General features: G+C 37.0%; 1 protein-coding gene and 1 pseudogene across 6 annotated transcripts in view; both read left to right on the forward strand.

The window, feature by feature from the left end:
- The window catches only part of NEMP2 (nuclear envelope integral membrane protein 2), a 299,056-nt gene that overhangs the window by 31,439 nt on the left and 251,859 nt on the right, over positions 1-15,758 (forward strand). The window lies entirely within an intron of this gene.
- On the forward strand, positions 571-3,985 carry LOC105064090 (large ribosomal subunit protein uL24-like; annotated as a pseudogene).

The following is a 15,758-nucleotide window of genomic DNA, read 5'->3' on the forward strand; positions in this document are numbered from 1 at the left end:
GTTCTGTGGGATGTGGAGGTGATTCAGATTTTTCAAGCAAAATTATGACAAAGGGTAAGAGTACTAATATAACCCTCAGACAAAATTGAAAATTAACACCATTGTCTATCTCACATGAGTACAAATCATTTCTGATCTTCTTTTCTAAGTGGAATGAAAAAGGACATTGTCCAAATCAATGGCTGCATATCATGTACCTAAGGTCTTACTAATCTGCTTAGCACAAATTCATGTCTGGCACAGCAACTATGATCAGGTTTTCTACTTGATTAAGTCTGTAATAGGCCACAGTAATTCTCCAGTATTCATCTGTTTCTGCAGGGGCCACACTGGTGAGTTAAACAGAAATAGAGGGCTCACCACTTCTGCATCATTTAGGTATTTAATGGTAGCAACAATTTCCACTACTATTTATGGGATATGATATTGTATTTTTTTTTTTTTTTTTTTGCTATCTTGGTATGGGTCTGGAGGCAGTTTCAGAGGTTTCCACTTAGCATTTTTCACTAGAATAGTGAAATTTGACCAAAGTTTGGAAAAGAAGTAAGAAGGGAGTGTAGAGAAGCAATAATGTTTCTGCCTTCCACTTTACGGTTGATTGCAAAAATATGTGGGAAATACAGTGAACTACAGTGGTTTGCAACTCCTACATCAAGAGGTAAAGTCTATTTCCCATCCTCAAGATAAGGTGGGCAGCTCTTGGAACTTGCCTTGGCCAAGAATGTGATGAAAGTAGTATTTTGTGAGTTTTGAACCTAGGCCTCAAGAGGCCTCAGCTTCCTCTTATCTGCTTTTGAGACTCCTGCCTGGGATAGACTGTGCATCCTGAGAGAACATGTGGAGCAGAAGGCTATTCTAGTTGAACCATCTTGGACCAACCAGCCCTGGGTGACCTTCCAACTGACCACAGATACAAGAGCAAGCCTAGCTGAACAACCAGCTGAATCTAGCCAAGGCTAGAACCTTCAAGCCAAGACTTGTCCAAATTGCCAAACTGCAGTTTGTTTTAAGCCACAAAGTTTTGGGGAAGTGTATTCAACAGCAAAAGCTAGCTGAGAGCTCTACGTACCTCTCTTAAGTCACAGCCTAGAAGTGTTATAAAGTAAATACTTTCCTCAAAGTAAGTTAAAAGTTTGATTGTCATTTAAGCCAGTACCACTATAAATGCTGATCCACAGAGAGATAAAGAGCTCGCCTCAGAATGTAAATCTATACAGTGCTTCTTTCATCAAGAAAGTCTTGATGCAAAAAGAACATCAGCTTAATTCAAGTGTGCCTATGACATAGTTGGTTTCTATTTCTAGTTCATGCTAGCTCCTCACATTACTGCAAACTGATAATAAATAGTACCTAGACAAATTGCAGTCTGTAAACCACACTTTTGGTAGCAAGATCCAAGGCTTAGGGGTAAACACAAAAAAAATGTTTTTTTCTATAAAGAACAAGATAGTAAAAAATTTTAGAGCATATAGTCTCTGTGTAGTTTGTCATTATAGCAAGGAAGCAGCCTGCAGACAATACGTAAATGAATGGGAAAGGCTGTATTCCAATAAAACTATTTTAAAAACAGTCAGCAGGCTAGATTTGGTTTGTGGGCCACAGTAGGCTAACCTCTGAATCCTAAGCCATTTCTGAGGCTTATCCCCATCAAAGCTCATTATCAGATCTGGTTTTTTATTAATGTCAAAAGAATGTAAACAAAGGTGTAAAGAGAATTAGAGATAGCGTTCATTGGAGAGAGGAAAAACAAGTGCCTAAAACAGTTATCTCATATGTTCCAACACAGAGCCACCCAGACAGATAAAATGAAATGTGGAAATATGTACATAATTTTTAAAAAATATATGGGAAAGACAGTGAGCAGGTACTGCCCATCAAAGCCCTTGGCTGAATCTTGGGAAAAAATAAATGTACCAAGAAGCTTTCATTTCAAAATGTCAACATCTCAAAGATACAGAACTGTTTAACAGTAGGGAGCTAAGGTATTCCTCTTCTCATTTTTAACTGCCCCCCCCACCCCTTCCTGTTTGCTTGCTTTTTAAAAAAACTCTTTCTTTAGCTCTTAAAACAGAGAAAAGAATTTCCAGGCACCATTAAAAGCAACCAGTATTACATTCTTGAAGAACAGGTTCATAAAAGCAGCTGTTAATAATTTACGGTTGCCTCATTAGATTCTCCTTCAGTGCAGTTCAGAGAGAATGTATTTCTGTGCCATTAATTAGACAACAATCTGTCTTTAGGTTCACCCTGAGAATAGGCAGGTTATGCCTCTGTGAGGGAGTTTCAGGAAGAGGCACAAAAAAAGAGACGTCACCTATCGCCATCCATTTCTCAAAATGCACACTGGGCAGATTTCCAAATTCCCATTACATTCTGTTTTTTAAAATACAAGGTGATTAGCTGCTTTGACAAATATACTCCTCCCCAATTAACAACAGCTGCTGTCAAAATCATTAGAGTGAAGCAAAAATCTGAAGTACTGTGTGTTCTGTTTATTTTAATGAAATGTGAAATGTGAAACTGTTTCTTAAGGATTTCCAGCTCCTTAAGGAAGCTTCATTTTAAATGGAAGGTTTGGTTTGGGTTAGCTTTGCAAATGGTTTCCTTTAGTTAGTATTTAATATTCACTCCACCTGTAGATTAAGCCCCTGAAAATCTCTAGCAGAATGCATGTATGAGAAGAATAGCACAGTAAGAACCAAAGCCATTGTCAGTCATTAACATTGTGGTTTAGCTCTTCCCCTTTAAAGCCATCGCTGAAGCACCAGCAGCCAAAACGAAGTTCAGTCCCCTTGTGACCTCTGACTGAAGCAAGAACCAGAAAAGTCATGTCAGTTCACCTTCCCACATTCACAGGAAGATGATGTCTTCCCCTCTTTCCAAAGGACTAAGACAGAAGTAGAAGTTTCATCCATGCTCATCTGAAAGGATGTTGAAGTTCAGGTTGCGTAAGAGCACTACAAAGAGCAGCAAATTGGCAAAGCAGTCCAAGTTCACAGGAAGAAATAAGTCATCTACCCTGAACTAGCATAGCAGGAGAAGGCTGATATGGGCATTTACCTCAGCAAGGTGGTTATCATTAGACTAAAACTAGACAAAGACTGCAAAAAGATCCTTGAAAGTAAAGCCAAATCTCACCAAGTAGGAAAGGAAAAGGACAAATATCAGGAAGAAACAATTGAGAGGATGCAGGAATAAAGTAACTTTATAAATGACTTTCACAGAAAGCTATTAAAATGGGGGGGGGGGGTGGAATTTTCTCAGACTGGCCAAGCAGTTTTGTCAGAAAGAATGAACACTGTGCCATGGCCACCAGGGAGGGTTAGTAAAGAGTAAACCAGGTAAATGGAGTGCTGGGATGCCCTGATGGGTTGTCACAGATGGGGGAGAGGGCCATAGGGAAATTAGAAAAAACTGGAGATAAAGCAGGGGCTGTAAAAAGGAAGAAGGGACTCTAAAAAAAAATGGACAAATGTTAAATTTTGTCTAATTCCCAAATTTTCTTCAGGTTGGTGCTAGCCAAGAGAGCCAAAAATTATCTCGCATACACAGGGAAAGGGGGAATTCTTTTTACGCTAGGAGGGGGAAGAGACCTTGCACCAGCAATCTGAGCACCCTTCTTTAGTGCATATCTCTAGGCTAATCTTCATCTGCCTGATCTTCATAAACCCTTCCCAGGAGCAATGCTGTGCCCCTTTGTGCGCTATTCTTGCCTCAGATTGAGAACTTCCAAGGTCTTCTAAGCATCACTTTGTATCAGTGTCACAAAGTGGCACTGATATATGTAATCCAAAAATGTTGTTCATCCACTCTGTCCTCTGATGTTTACATTCTCCTGCCCATGTATGTTCTTCACTGCTTCCTCATTTCCTCCTGGATACCAATCAAATGATATCCTTTATACCCCCTGATTTCTCTTCTTACTCATTAATATTAATTAAGGCTTCAGATGGAGCCTTACCAGAGCCAAATGCTCATTGTAATAACTTTTCACCTTCTTCTTTACTGTTGCATCAATACTTCCTTTTAGTCATCTGTAGCAAACTCATTTCCTCAGCCTGGGAGATGGGGAACATAAAAATTGTAAAGCTGAGAAGTACTACTTTAGATATAAAAATACTGGCCTCAGTCACCAAACACTCCATTCTTATCTCCAAAGATGCCATATGACATTATATGAATTCTTAATAGAAATATGGAATCCCAATGACTCATTGATTGATTTACTCACCAAATATTTGTTGAGCCACTTTTCTAGGAAATACTCTTCTAGGTGCTGGTGATACAAAGATAAGGCATGATCCTTGTCCTGGAGGAGGTTTATCTTCTAGTAAGGGAGCCAGATGTGTAAACACAAAATTGCAATATAGAATGATAAGTGCATAATGGAAGTATGTCCAAGGTATTGTTTTGCTTAATGGAGGTAATCAAGGACTCTGTTAGGCTGAATGAGAAAAAACTTCCTTGAGGAGGAGAGTTAGAGCTGAGAAATGAGAAATGATGGAATTCACAACAAATAAGTAGGCAAGAGCAATCATTCTAGTAAAGTTTGCTGTGATCATGGAGCTCATGTAGAGGATTATTAGGAAATTTTAGCTCTAGTGGCAGCAGAACTAAAAACAGGAATAAATATGAGAGATGTTGAGGAAGTGGAATGACAGGCAGAGTTTAATAACATGGAAATAGAAGGTAAAGATGACTTCCAAGTCTCTAAGTGTGGAAAGACCCTTAAGTCTATTTATTTCATTTCTGACTCAACACAGGAGTCTTGTCCACGGCATTCCCAAATGGTGGCTCACCAGCCTCTGTTGGGACCCTTCCAAGGGCTGGAAGAGGGGGTGCTGTCTTCTTCCATATATTTCATATGCTAGCCCAGTCACCTTTTTATGTTATTATTCTTTAAAAAACATCAGTCCACTTGTCCTACAGGTTGGGCCACTTTCTGGGTTTGTCCTGTTGCTCACCTGATATCATTTAGCTTGTTTCCCTATTGCCTGAGTTAACTGTAAAATGTTGTATCTAAAACTTTGTGTACTTTTTTTTTAAAAAAAGACTTTTTTACTGAAATAAAATTCACATAAAATTCACCATTTTCACCATTTTCAAGTGTACAATTCAGTGGACTTTTATATGTTGATGGTTTTGTGCAACCATCACCCCTATCTAATTATAGAATACTTCCATCATTCCAAAAGGAAACCACATATCTTCCAATATCTTCCTCCCCCAATCTTTTGGCAACACTAATCTATTTTCTGTTTCCATAAATTTGCCTGTTCTGGACATCTCACATAAATGGAATCATATAATATGCAGTCTTTTGTGTTTTTGTATCTGTCTTTTTTCATATAGCTTGATGTTTTCAAGGTTCATTTATGTTGCAGCATGTATCTGTATGTTATTGCTTTTTGTGGGTGAATAATATTCCATGGCACTACATTGTGTTTATCCATTCTTCAGTTGATGGACCTTTGAACTGTTTTCACTTTTTGGCTGTTCTGAATAATGCTGATATGAACATTCCTGTACATATTTTTATTTGAACATAGATTTTTCAACTCTTTTGAGTATATAGCTAGGAGTGAAATTGCTGCATCACATGGTAGCTCTATCATTAATTTTTTGAGGACCTGCCAAACTGTTTTCCATAGCAGCTGCACTATTTTACATTTCCACCAGCAATATATGAGGGTTCCAATTTCTCCGCATCATCACCCATACCTATTATTTTCCATTTTTTAGAAACTCATAATCACCTAAGTGGGTGTGAAGGATCTCACTGTGATTTTGATTTGCATTTCCCTAATAACTAGTGATGTTGAGCATCTTTTTGGGTGCTCTTTGACCACTTGTATATCTTCTTTGGAGAAATGTCTGTTAGAATCCTTTGCTCATTTTTAAATTGGCTTGTTTCCTTATATATTCTGGATAGTAGACCCTTATCAAATATATGATTTGCAAACATTTTCTCTCATTCTGTAAGTTGTCTTTTCACTTTCTTGATAATGATTTTTAATATAAAAAAGGTTTTAGTTCTGATGAAATTCAATTTATCTATTTTCCTCTCATTGCTTATGCTTCTTGTGCTTTTGCTATCATATTTGAGAAACAATTGCCTAATATAAAGTCACAAAAATTTACACCCATGCTTCATTCTAAAAGCTTTATAGTTTCAGATGCTTATATTTAGGGCTTTGATCCACTCTGAGTTAATTTTTGTGTGGTATGAGGAAGGAATTCAAAATTCATTCTTTCACATATGGATATCCAGTTGTCCCAGAACCACTTGTTGAACTTTATGTATTCCAGTTAAACACTTGCCTAGATTATGTCATAGGTAACATTAGGTACTCCGTGCTAAATCCCATCAGAAGATATTTTCTGGGTGAACCATCATTAGAGATATAAAACTTAACTATTCATTTAGTGTGATGATGACCAGATCCCTCCCTTGTACAGTTCTATTTTCCTTTGTGACTAGGAAATAGTCTATGTGGTTTTAATGTGATACAATAGAAATGTCTAGTTAACCATCAACTATTCTCCAAATGGTTTTATCAAATAATTTTACTATTTGTCATTATCATGTAAGTCATATGTTGCCTGATCTATGAAATGAAAGGGTCAGATAAGATAATCTTAGCATAACTTTCAGTTCTAACATAATTTTACTTTTATCAAGCCATATCTGGCTTTCTGCAGCAATAAAACAAGACTGTTACTTCAGGTGTTGAAGGCAGTGGTCATATAACCCCAAGAAAGGGGCACAATTCCATGGTGAATGATATTTTAAGTGTATGTGCTATTATTTCTCCAACATTTGTTTTGTCCTTTTATTCCTTCATTGTGGCTGCTTAAATGGAATCACCATATTCTGTAAATGTATTTCAAATTAAAGATCTACTTATTATTTTTTGCATGGTCATGTAGTGGTTGGATGCAGTATAGCTTTTTTAGCCAGATCCTTTTTAATGGACTTCTGTGTTGTTTTTAGCCACCTGACTGTAAGTAATGTTGTAAACATCTTTGTACATGCAATTATTAGTCCTTTAGGAGAAATTCTTAGAAGAATTGGTGAATCAATGGTAAGTAGACATTACAATTTTAATGGATACAAGAGAAAATCTTCTGTACAGAGTTTGTACCAGTGGATTAGCTGAGATCAAAGGAGGGTTAGAGGGGCAGGGAGACAGGTTGAAGGGAGTCTGTCATCTGTGAATAAGGCTAGCTATTTTCTTTCATTTTCACTAGATAATATTACCAATCTTTTTCATCTTTGCCAGTCTGAGAGACTTAAACAAATTATTCTGCATTCTTGTTTTTATTTAAAATTTAAAAAATTTTAGTTAACATTCCACGTTTGATAATTCTCCTGATAATTTGCCTGTTCATATAGTTTGGACATTTACATTGGGGTGTTCAATTTTCAGCTTATTTGCAAGGGATATTTATATATCAAATAATAACATATGTATCAATATTTAATATATAAATTTCTCCCTATAATTTTCTTGCTGAGGATATAACTTTCCATTAAGCTCTTACCCTGCATGAACAGACTTCTTTTAGACCATCTTCACCAATTTAATAGCCATGCCAATGTATGCCTGAACTTCTGCTGGGATCCCTGCTGGATATCTGTATGATAGATAGTCAGTAAAATGTGTACATACTAAAGACATATTTATTCAAAATGAAATATACTTTTCATTTAGTTAATGTCTAGTGTTAGACATTACAGCTCACTTTCTAATGGAAAGACATAACATTCAAAATAAGTGAAGAAGCATGAGATGTAAGGTAGTAAGTAGCATAATCAATTCAGAAGACCGGCACATGCGTATAGAAATTTACTAATATAAAACTAAAAGTTTGGAGGAGACTCCTTGGGTGAGATTTTTGATAAGAAAAAGCTGCATGAGGTCTACCTGTCTCCTTGCCCCTCTAACCCTGCTTTGATCGCAGCTAATCCTCCTCCCCAGCCACATATCATAGTGGTTCTTAAATTGGCTCTACATTGGGATCACCTGGAAAACTCTAAAAACTACTTATTCCTGAGCCCTGAGCCCTATACTAGGTGTTTGGAAGTAATTGGTTTGTGATCAGGATTTTTTTAAAGCTCCCCAGGTATTGTAATGTGCAGCCAGGGACTCCTCACCATCCATGACTTCAGGAGGGATTTTAGACTGGAGAACTTATAATGACTTCTAGCTCAGAGCTCACTAACTTTGCTGAGTCTTACCTTATTTTTAATTTCAAAAACTGAGCTTCTGCCTTTTTCACAACACATAGTGCCTCACCTCACACTTTAAAAAAGAAATGGAATCTTGCCTCCTTGTGCCTATGGGTACTGCTACATAATAGTGTTTTCCTTTCTGGGTTTTCACAGATTACTTATTCTTAGATCCCCACATGTGCTTCTAGGGACAACTCTGATGCTGAACCCTACCTTGAGTTGCCTCTTGTTGCTTTTCACTATACTTTGCAGATCATGCTCTACCTGCCTTGATAGTTATTCACTAGTTTGCAGCTGGATTCTTCCTCCTGGTGCCTTACCCATCCCTGGGGACATGACCCACTCCAGACCTCAGCCAGCTCCCCTCTCTCCCAAATGTGCAATTTGTTCTTCTCTGCCTGATGATGTTATTTTATAAGCTCTGTAATTCATGTTGGTAGAGGAGTATATGAGAAACTACCTAGGCCAGTGGAGATTATGAAAGGTACCTCTTTAAAAGCAAATTAGGGAGTGGAACTTCCAGAGTAAGGTGCTTGGCAAACTCTCTCCCCAGTAAAACAGCCAAAGTAAAAAGTTATCTAATATCTGTAGAAATTGTCCTAAGTGTATAGAGAAAATGGAGAAGTACTCATTCAAGAAAATCTACTAAATCTTGGTATGAGAGTCTGTGACATTTGAGCCATGACTAGCTCCCTCCTCTTCCCCAGCTCCATGCTATGGAAACTCTGCTCTAGGTGATCTACTCCTGGATGGTGTGGCAAAAAGATGGTAGCTCTCTTTCCCCACAGCTCACAGTCTAGGGCTGTAATTTCACCCCAGCAGAGGAAAGCCACTAGCATTTCTTGGACCCTCAGCCCTGTGTTTTAGAAGCTCTATTTTCAACAGGTGCAGCTATAAGGACTAGGGTTTCCTTCATCCATCCAGCCCCTAGTCACAGGGAAGAAGCTCTGCTCCAGGCTTGGCAAGCCCAAAATACTGGGGCCTTGAAGCTCACTGATAGGGCAAAGGTTCCACACTGGGTGGGGTGGGGAAGGGGCAAGCTGAGAAAACCAGCTTTCCATCCTCCATTCCCAGCAACTGCATGTATTTCTAGAGTGTCATTCTGGGAGAACCAGGTTACTGTCTCTGCCTTCAGCTCCTGTGCAGTGCTTCAGAGATTATGTTCAGGTAGAGAGGCAGGTCACAAGGACAAAAAGGTCCATGCCTCCGCCTAAGGGGACTGATTTGTTTAGAACAGAATGTGGAAATTCCATGCTTAAGGGTGTTATTCAAAATGAAGATTTTGGTAGAGAACAACTGAGAGGGTGCTTTTAGCTCCATGACACTATCATCAACAAACAAGAAGCCAAAGCAGCCAGAGTTTTAACAGAGATCAAGGAGACTGTGCAAACGTGCTAAGCTGCACCCATTCAGGAGCAATCAGAGCAGGATGTGGGGCAGAACTGAAAGCATTCCTAAGTCACACAGAAATCCATCAACAAAGGGCAGAAGCATCACAGCCACAAAGGACTTAAGCACAACCTCTGCATAAACACTGAGTGAACAAATAAGCTACCCTGATTCAGAGGCAACTCCCATGAAGCCACAGTTGAAAATAAAATCACATCCCTAGCAGTCTGGAAGACTGTGTGCCTGCCCAAGCCTGCACTTGAGAATCTCAAGAGTGATATGAAAGGGAATTTCTAAGGTATTAATCTCTGAATCTGAGTAAAAAATGTAACTATGAACTATGATAGCAGCCTCCAAGCCACACACACAGTCAGTAGTGAAGAGTGAAAATCTAACTAGCTAAGAGTTTTTAAGTTTAACAGCCAAACAGTAAGTGACTTGTGCTGACTCATGAATACCTTCTAGATATCCAGGATAGAAAGCAAGGATGAAATATGGAAACAAAGGAGAAAAATATGAGTAGGAATATCAGAAAGTGCACACTGCAGGAAAATAGACTTCGCAAAATTAGTTCAGCCAGGTCATTGAACAAATAAAGTAATGACCAAGCAAAAAACAAAAAGAACACCAATCCCTAGGGGGATATGCATACAGAATTATTACAATATATTATCTATCATGTAAAGATTTCAACAACAACAACAAAAATAATGAGATATGCAAAGAAATGGGAAAGTATGATCCATACATAGAAACAAAAACAGGCAAACAGAAACTGCCTCTGGGGACCCAGATCTTGGACTTAGCAAAGACTTCAAAACAGCTATTATAAACAGGTTCAAAGAACTAAAAGAAACCATGCTTAAATTATTAAAGGAAGCTATGATGACAATGTCTCATCAAATTGATAATGTAAATAAAGAGACAGAAATTATAGAAAGTAACTAAGCAGAAATTCTGGAGTTGAAAAGTACAATAAAAGTTCAGTAACTATTGACAGTATATGTGAGCTGGTAAAAGAAGAACCTGTGAAGCTGAACATCAATAAAGATTGTGCTATCTGAAGAACAGAGAGGAAAGAAGAATGAAGAAAATGAGCGTAGCCACAGAAGGAGGTGGGGTACAATTAAATGTACCAACATATTTGTAATGGGAGTACTAGAATATGAGGAGAGAGAGAAAGTAGCAGAAAAAAGTTAGAAGAAGTAATGGCTCAAAACTTCCAAATTTGATGAAAAGCATTAATCTACATATCCAGGAAGCTGAACAAACTCCAATTAGGTTACTATAAAGAGATCCCCACCCAGACACATCATAGTCAAATGTTAGAAGCCAAGAAATTCTTAAAAGGAGTAAGAGAAAAGAACTCATCACATACGAGCGAATCCTATTAACAACTAATTTCCCGTAAGAAACAATGGAGGTCAGAAAGCAGTAGGATGGCATAAAGTATTAAAAGTAAAAAACTGTCAATTAAGAATCTTATATTCAGCAAAATTATCTCTCAAAAATGAAGGCAAAATAAATATGTTCCCGGATAAACAAAAGCTGAGAGAATTCATTGCTAGCAGACCTGCCTTGCAAGAAAGATAATTATGTAGATGATTATAATAGTATAATTGTGTATTTCTTCTCCTTTCTTCATTTAAATGATTTAAAAAGCAATTGCATAAAACAACATATATAATATGCTTAATAAAAATAAAAAGCAATTACATAAAACATAATAATATAATATGATTATATGTACAATATATGTATGTACAATGTATCATTGGGCCTATAGCTTATGGAAATGTAATGTATTTGCCAGTAACAGTACAAAGTTGGCTGGTAGAAACAAAGCTGTATTGGTGTAAGGAAATGACACCAGATAGTAATTTTCCTTTCTTCTCTCAGCTTCTTTAAAACACATCAGATCATATAAAGTAATAATTATAATGGATTGCTGGGTTTGTGATACATGTAAATGTAATAGCTATAACCATAATAGCACAAAAAAGGAGCAGGGCATAAGGTGTAATATACAGGTAATTATACAGGTGTAATGACAGCCCATATTTCCATATTTCCCTAGAATGTGGATAGTATAAATCTGAAGTAGGTTTTGTTAAGTTGATAAATATATTATAATCCCTAGAATAACTATCTTAAAAACTCAAAAATATAATTTTGAAAAACTATGAAAGAAATTAAAATATTACATTATAAAAAATCAACTTAATACAAAAGAAGACAGTAAGGATGAAGAGAAGAACAGAAAGACATGGGAAATATAGAAAATAAAAAGCAAAATGGCAGATGTAAATCTAAGCAGATTATCTAATATAGAATATAAGCATACAGATGTGAATGTGAATGAATTTATGGAACATTCTGTCCAACAACAGTGGAATTGTTTTTCCTCAAGTGCATATGAAACATTTTTCAGGACAGATTATGTACTAGACTATGAAACAAGGCTCAATATATTTAAAAGCATTGAAATCATACAAGGTATATTTTCCAGCCAATTGGAATGAAAGTAGAAATCAGTAACAAGGAAATCTGGGAAGTTCACAAATATGTGGAAACTAAACAATACACTTCTAAATAACCAGTGGGTCAAAGAAAAAATCATAAGGGTAGTTAGAAAATACTTTGAGAAGAATGGAAATGAAAACTATGAAGAGCATATGCCAACAAAACTGATAACTTAGATGAAATGGACAGATTCCTCAAAAAACACAAACTACTGAAACTGGCTCAAATAAAAACTAAAGATCTGTATAACAAGATATTGCATTAGTTTTCAAAAACTTCCCATAAAGAAATGTCCAGTTTCAGATAGCTTCACTGATGAATTCTACCAAACATTTAAAGAGTTAATGGCAGTCCCTCATATACTCTTCCAAAAAAAGAAGACAGTCATTCTGTGAGCCAGTATCAGTCTGATACCAAACCCAGATAAAAATATTACACAAAAAGAAAACTATATATCAATATCCCTTACAAGTAGAAACACAAAAATCCTCAATTAAATACCAGAAGTATGGTGTTATGGGTTGAATTGTATCCTCCAAAATTCGTATGTTAAAGCCTTAACCCCAGAATGTGACCTTATTTGGAAATAGAATCTTTGTAAATGCAATTAGTTAAGATGAGGTCATACTGAAATAGGGTGGGCCCCTAATCCAATATAGCTAATATCCTTACAAAAAGGGGAAATTTGGACACAGACTGCCTAAAGGGAAAACACCATGTGAAGATTGGCATTGTGTTGCCATAAGCCAAGGAATTACCAGAAGCTAGAAGAAAGATGTGGAACAGATAATACCTTGGGATCTTCAAGGGGAACTTGGTCCTACAGACCTTGATCTTGGACTTCTAGCCTCCAAAACTGAGAGACAATAAATTGGTGTTGTTTAAATTACTTAGTTTATGGCACTTTGTTATAGCAGCCCTAGCAAATCAAAATAAATGAGTATAATAAAGATGATGAATAATAACTGTTGGTGAGAATGTGGAGCAGTTGGAACCCTCATACATTGCTGATGGGAATGTGAAGTGCAGTCCTTTAGAAACTAGTCTGGCAGGTCCTCAAAATGTTAAACATGTAGTTGCCATATGGCTTGACAATTACACGTGGGTATATACCCAAGAGAATTGAAAACAGGTGTTTAAACAAATACTTGTACTTGAATTGTTTATAGCAGCATTATTCAAAATAGCCCAAAGGTGGAAACAACCCAAATGTTCATCAAATATTGGGTGAATAAACAAAATGTGGTATATCCATCCAATGGAATATTATTCGGCAGAAGAAATGAAGTATTGATATATGCTACAATATGGATAAATCTTGAAAACATTATGCTAAGTGAAAAAAGCCAGTCATAAAAGGCCACATGTATATGATTCCACTTATATGATATGCCCAAAATAGGCAAATTTATAGACAAAGGAAGTAGATTAGTGGTTGGTAGGTAGGGTTAAGGGTGTGGGAAAGGGTGAGAGGAATGAGGTGTGACTCAAGAGATACAGAGTTCTCTTTTGAGATAGTGAAAATGTTTTAAACTTAGGTTGTGGTGCTCCTTGCACAATTTTGTGGATACACTAAAAATCATTGAATTGTACACTTTAAATGGGTGAATTCTATGATTTTTTAAAAAAGCAGACCCTGATCCTGAACTACTCACCTGAGCTCCCCCTGAAATCCTGATCTAAGAAACCAAAAGAAAGAATAAAATAATGTTGATTTTTTTAAAAGGAAAAGAAAGCTAATTAGAAAACTCCCAAGATAAACTGGTTATAAGAGATATGAATATGTAGATATATGTGTGGCAGTGCAGTCTTTTAAAACAACATCATTGTCTTACCTTGATATTTTTAGAAATGCTGTGTGTGTTAGCAAAATAAAAACTGCAGTTTAAGCACATTTTGTGGGTGAGCAATTCCTTAGCTCTTGCAACCCCTCAGAAGTGCTACCTTATCCAATCTGAGTGACCCTGGGCCAGTTCTTTGACTTCTAGGGAACTCCTTGTCCTGTGTATGAAAGGGAGGCACTGTAAATAACCTCTGAGTCCTCTTCTCATCAGAGATTTCTCCAACCAATACCTTGTGTCCTATTTATCACTGAGAAATGAGTTAGCAGAGGAGAGCTGGGGGCATTAGAATCACCTGAGGGAAAAATGTTAGACATGGAGATACTAGGTCCCACCCCCAGAATCCTATTTGCACATGTGAGCCCTAGAAACTGGCATTTTATAGAAGCAAGCCAAGCAATTGAGAAACACTGGCAGGAGTCTTTGGAAACTAGTTGCCCCAAGAAATTAGGGGCCCTCTTTGCCTCCTGTGCTTAATGAGGTAAGATAGACACCTCAGTTGCCATGTGTTACCTCTGTCTCCAATTCTTAGACTAAGCCTTTTCCTTTTATTTAATCTTTTTAAAGTTAGTTGATATCACCGTTAGTTTGCTTCTCTTTATATGCCAAACACATGGAGTGCATGGTTGAGGTATTAAAAAATCCTGCTAATTCCACTTAAGCCATGTGGGTATTATTGATCAAGAAATAGCTACAATTTCGCTTTTCACCTTTGAATGGGAGTCACGGATCAGGGAGGTGATATGTTACATAGGTTTATAGTCAGTTATGTGACACTATAGATCTCCTTCTGAAATTTGACTCTGAGGGGTGCATAGCACTTTAAACAGAGATGGTATAGAAAGAGTTAAAAAGATATAGGGAGAGATACCAGTAATTAGACTTCCATTGGTTGAAATAGCTTTCAGGCCTTAGGGTTATCAGGAAAAGGAGCCACTTACCTACCTTAAAATGAGATTCATTTTCGTCTGATTCATTCCTCACATTTGAAGAGAAGGGATTCAAGTTCTTACTGTCTACCCTTATACCCTTAACAATACTCACATGGTGTTTACTATGTTCCAGGCACCATTCCAAGAGCTTTGGCTACATAAACTCACTTAATCTTCACTACAGGTCAACAGGCAATTATTATCTCTATTTTATCATGAGGAAATTGAGACAGGGAAGCTAACTAGATTACAAAGATTACAAAACTACAAGACCACAGAGCAAGGTGTGAATGCAGGCAACAAGACACCAGAGCTCATGAGGCTTAAACACTAAACTTCAGCCTTGTTCACCAGAGTTAACTGTGCAATAGAATACAATGTGTTTCTTGTTTCCGGATTAGCAACACTCTAACCACAGCAGGATAATATTGTGTAAATTTGTCTTTAATGAAAAGAGCTTAAGGTTTAGCTGGTGAAACATAACACTGTTTTATTTGTTAACCAATACATTATTCTCTGCAAAATAAAGAGATAGCGAAAGTCCTATTAGGAGTGAATGACTTCAAAGAACTTATAACTAAACGTTATTCTCATCCTATGTCAGGAATGACCTGTACTAAGTATGGGTTTTTAGCAGAATGCATTTAATACTAACCTGAACATGCCCAGCTTTTTAAATTATGTATCCTTCCCTCCCTGCTCAGGGGCTTAGAGATTCAGAATTGACCTGATTCCAGAAAGTGAATCCAAAGTAGTAGAAATTTGTTGGCATTAAAATTACTACACATCAATTTTAAGAGACCTTTTTCACCTGTTGCTTTTCATTCAAGGGCTCTT

Source organism: Camelus bactrianus, chromosome 5 (genome assembly GCF_048773025.1).
Source record: "Camelus bactrianus isolate YW-2024 breed Bactrian camel chromosome 5, ASM4877302v1, whole genome shotgun sequence".
Taxonomy (NCBI): Eukaryota; Metazoa; Chordata; class Mammalia; order Artiodactyla; family Camelidae; genus Camelus; species Camelus bactrianus.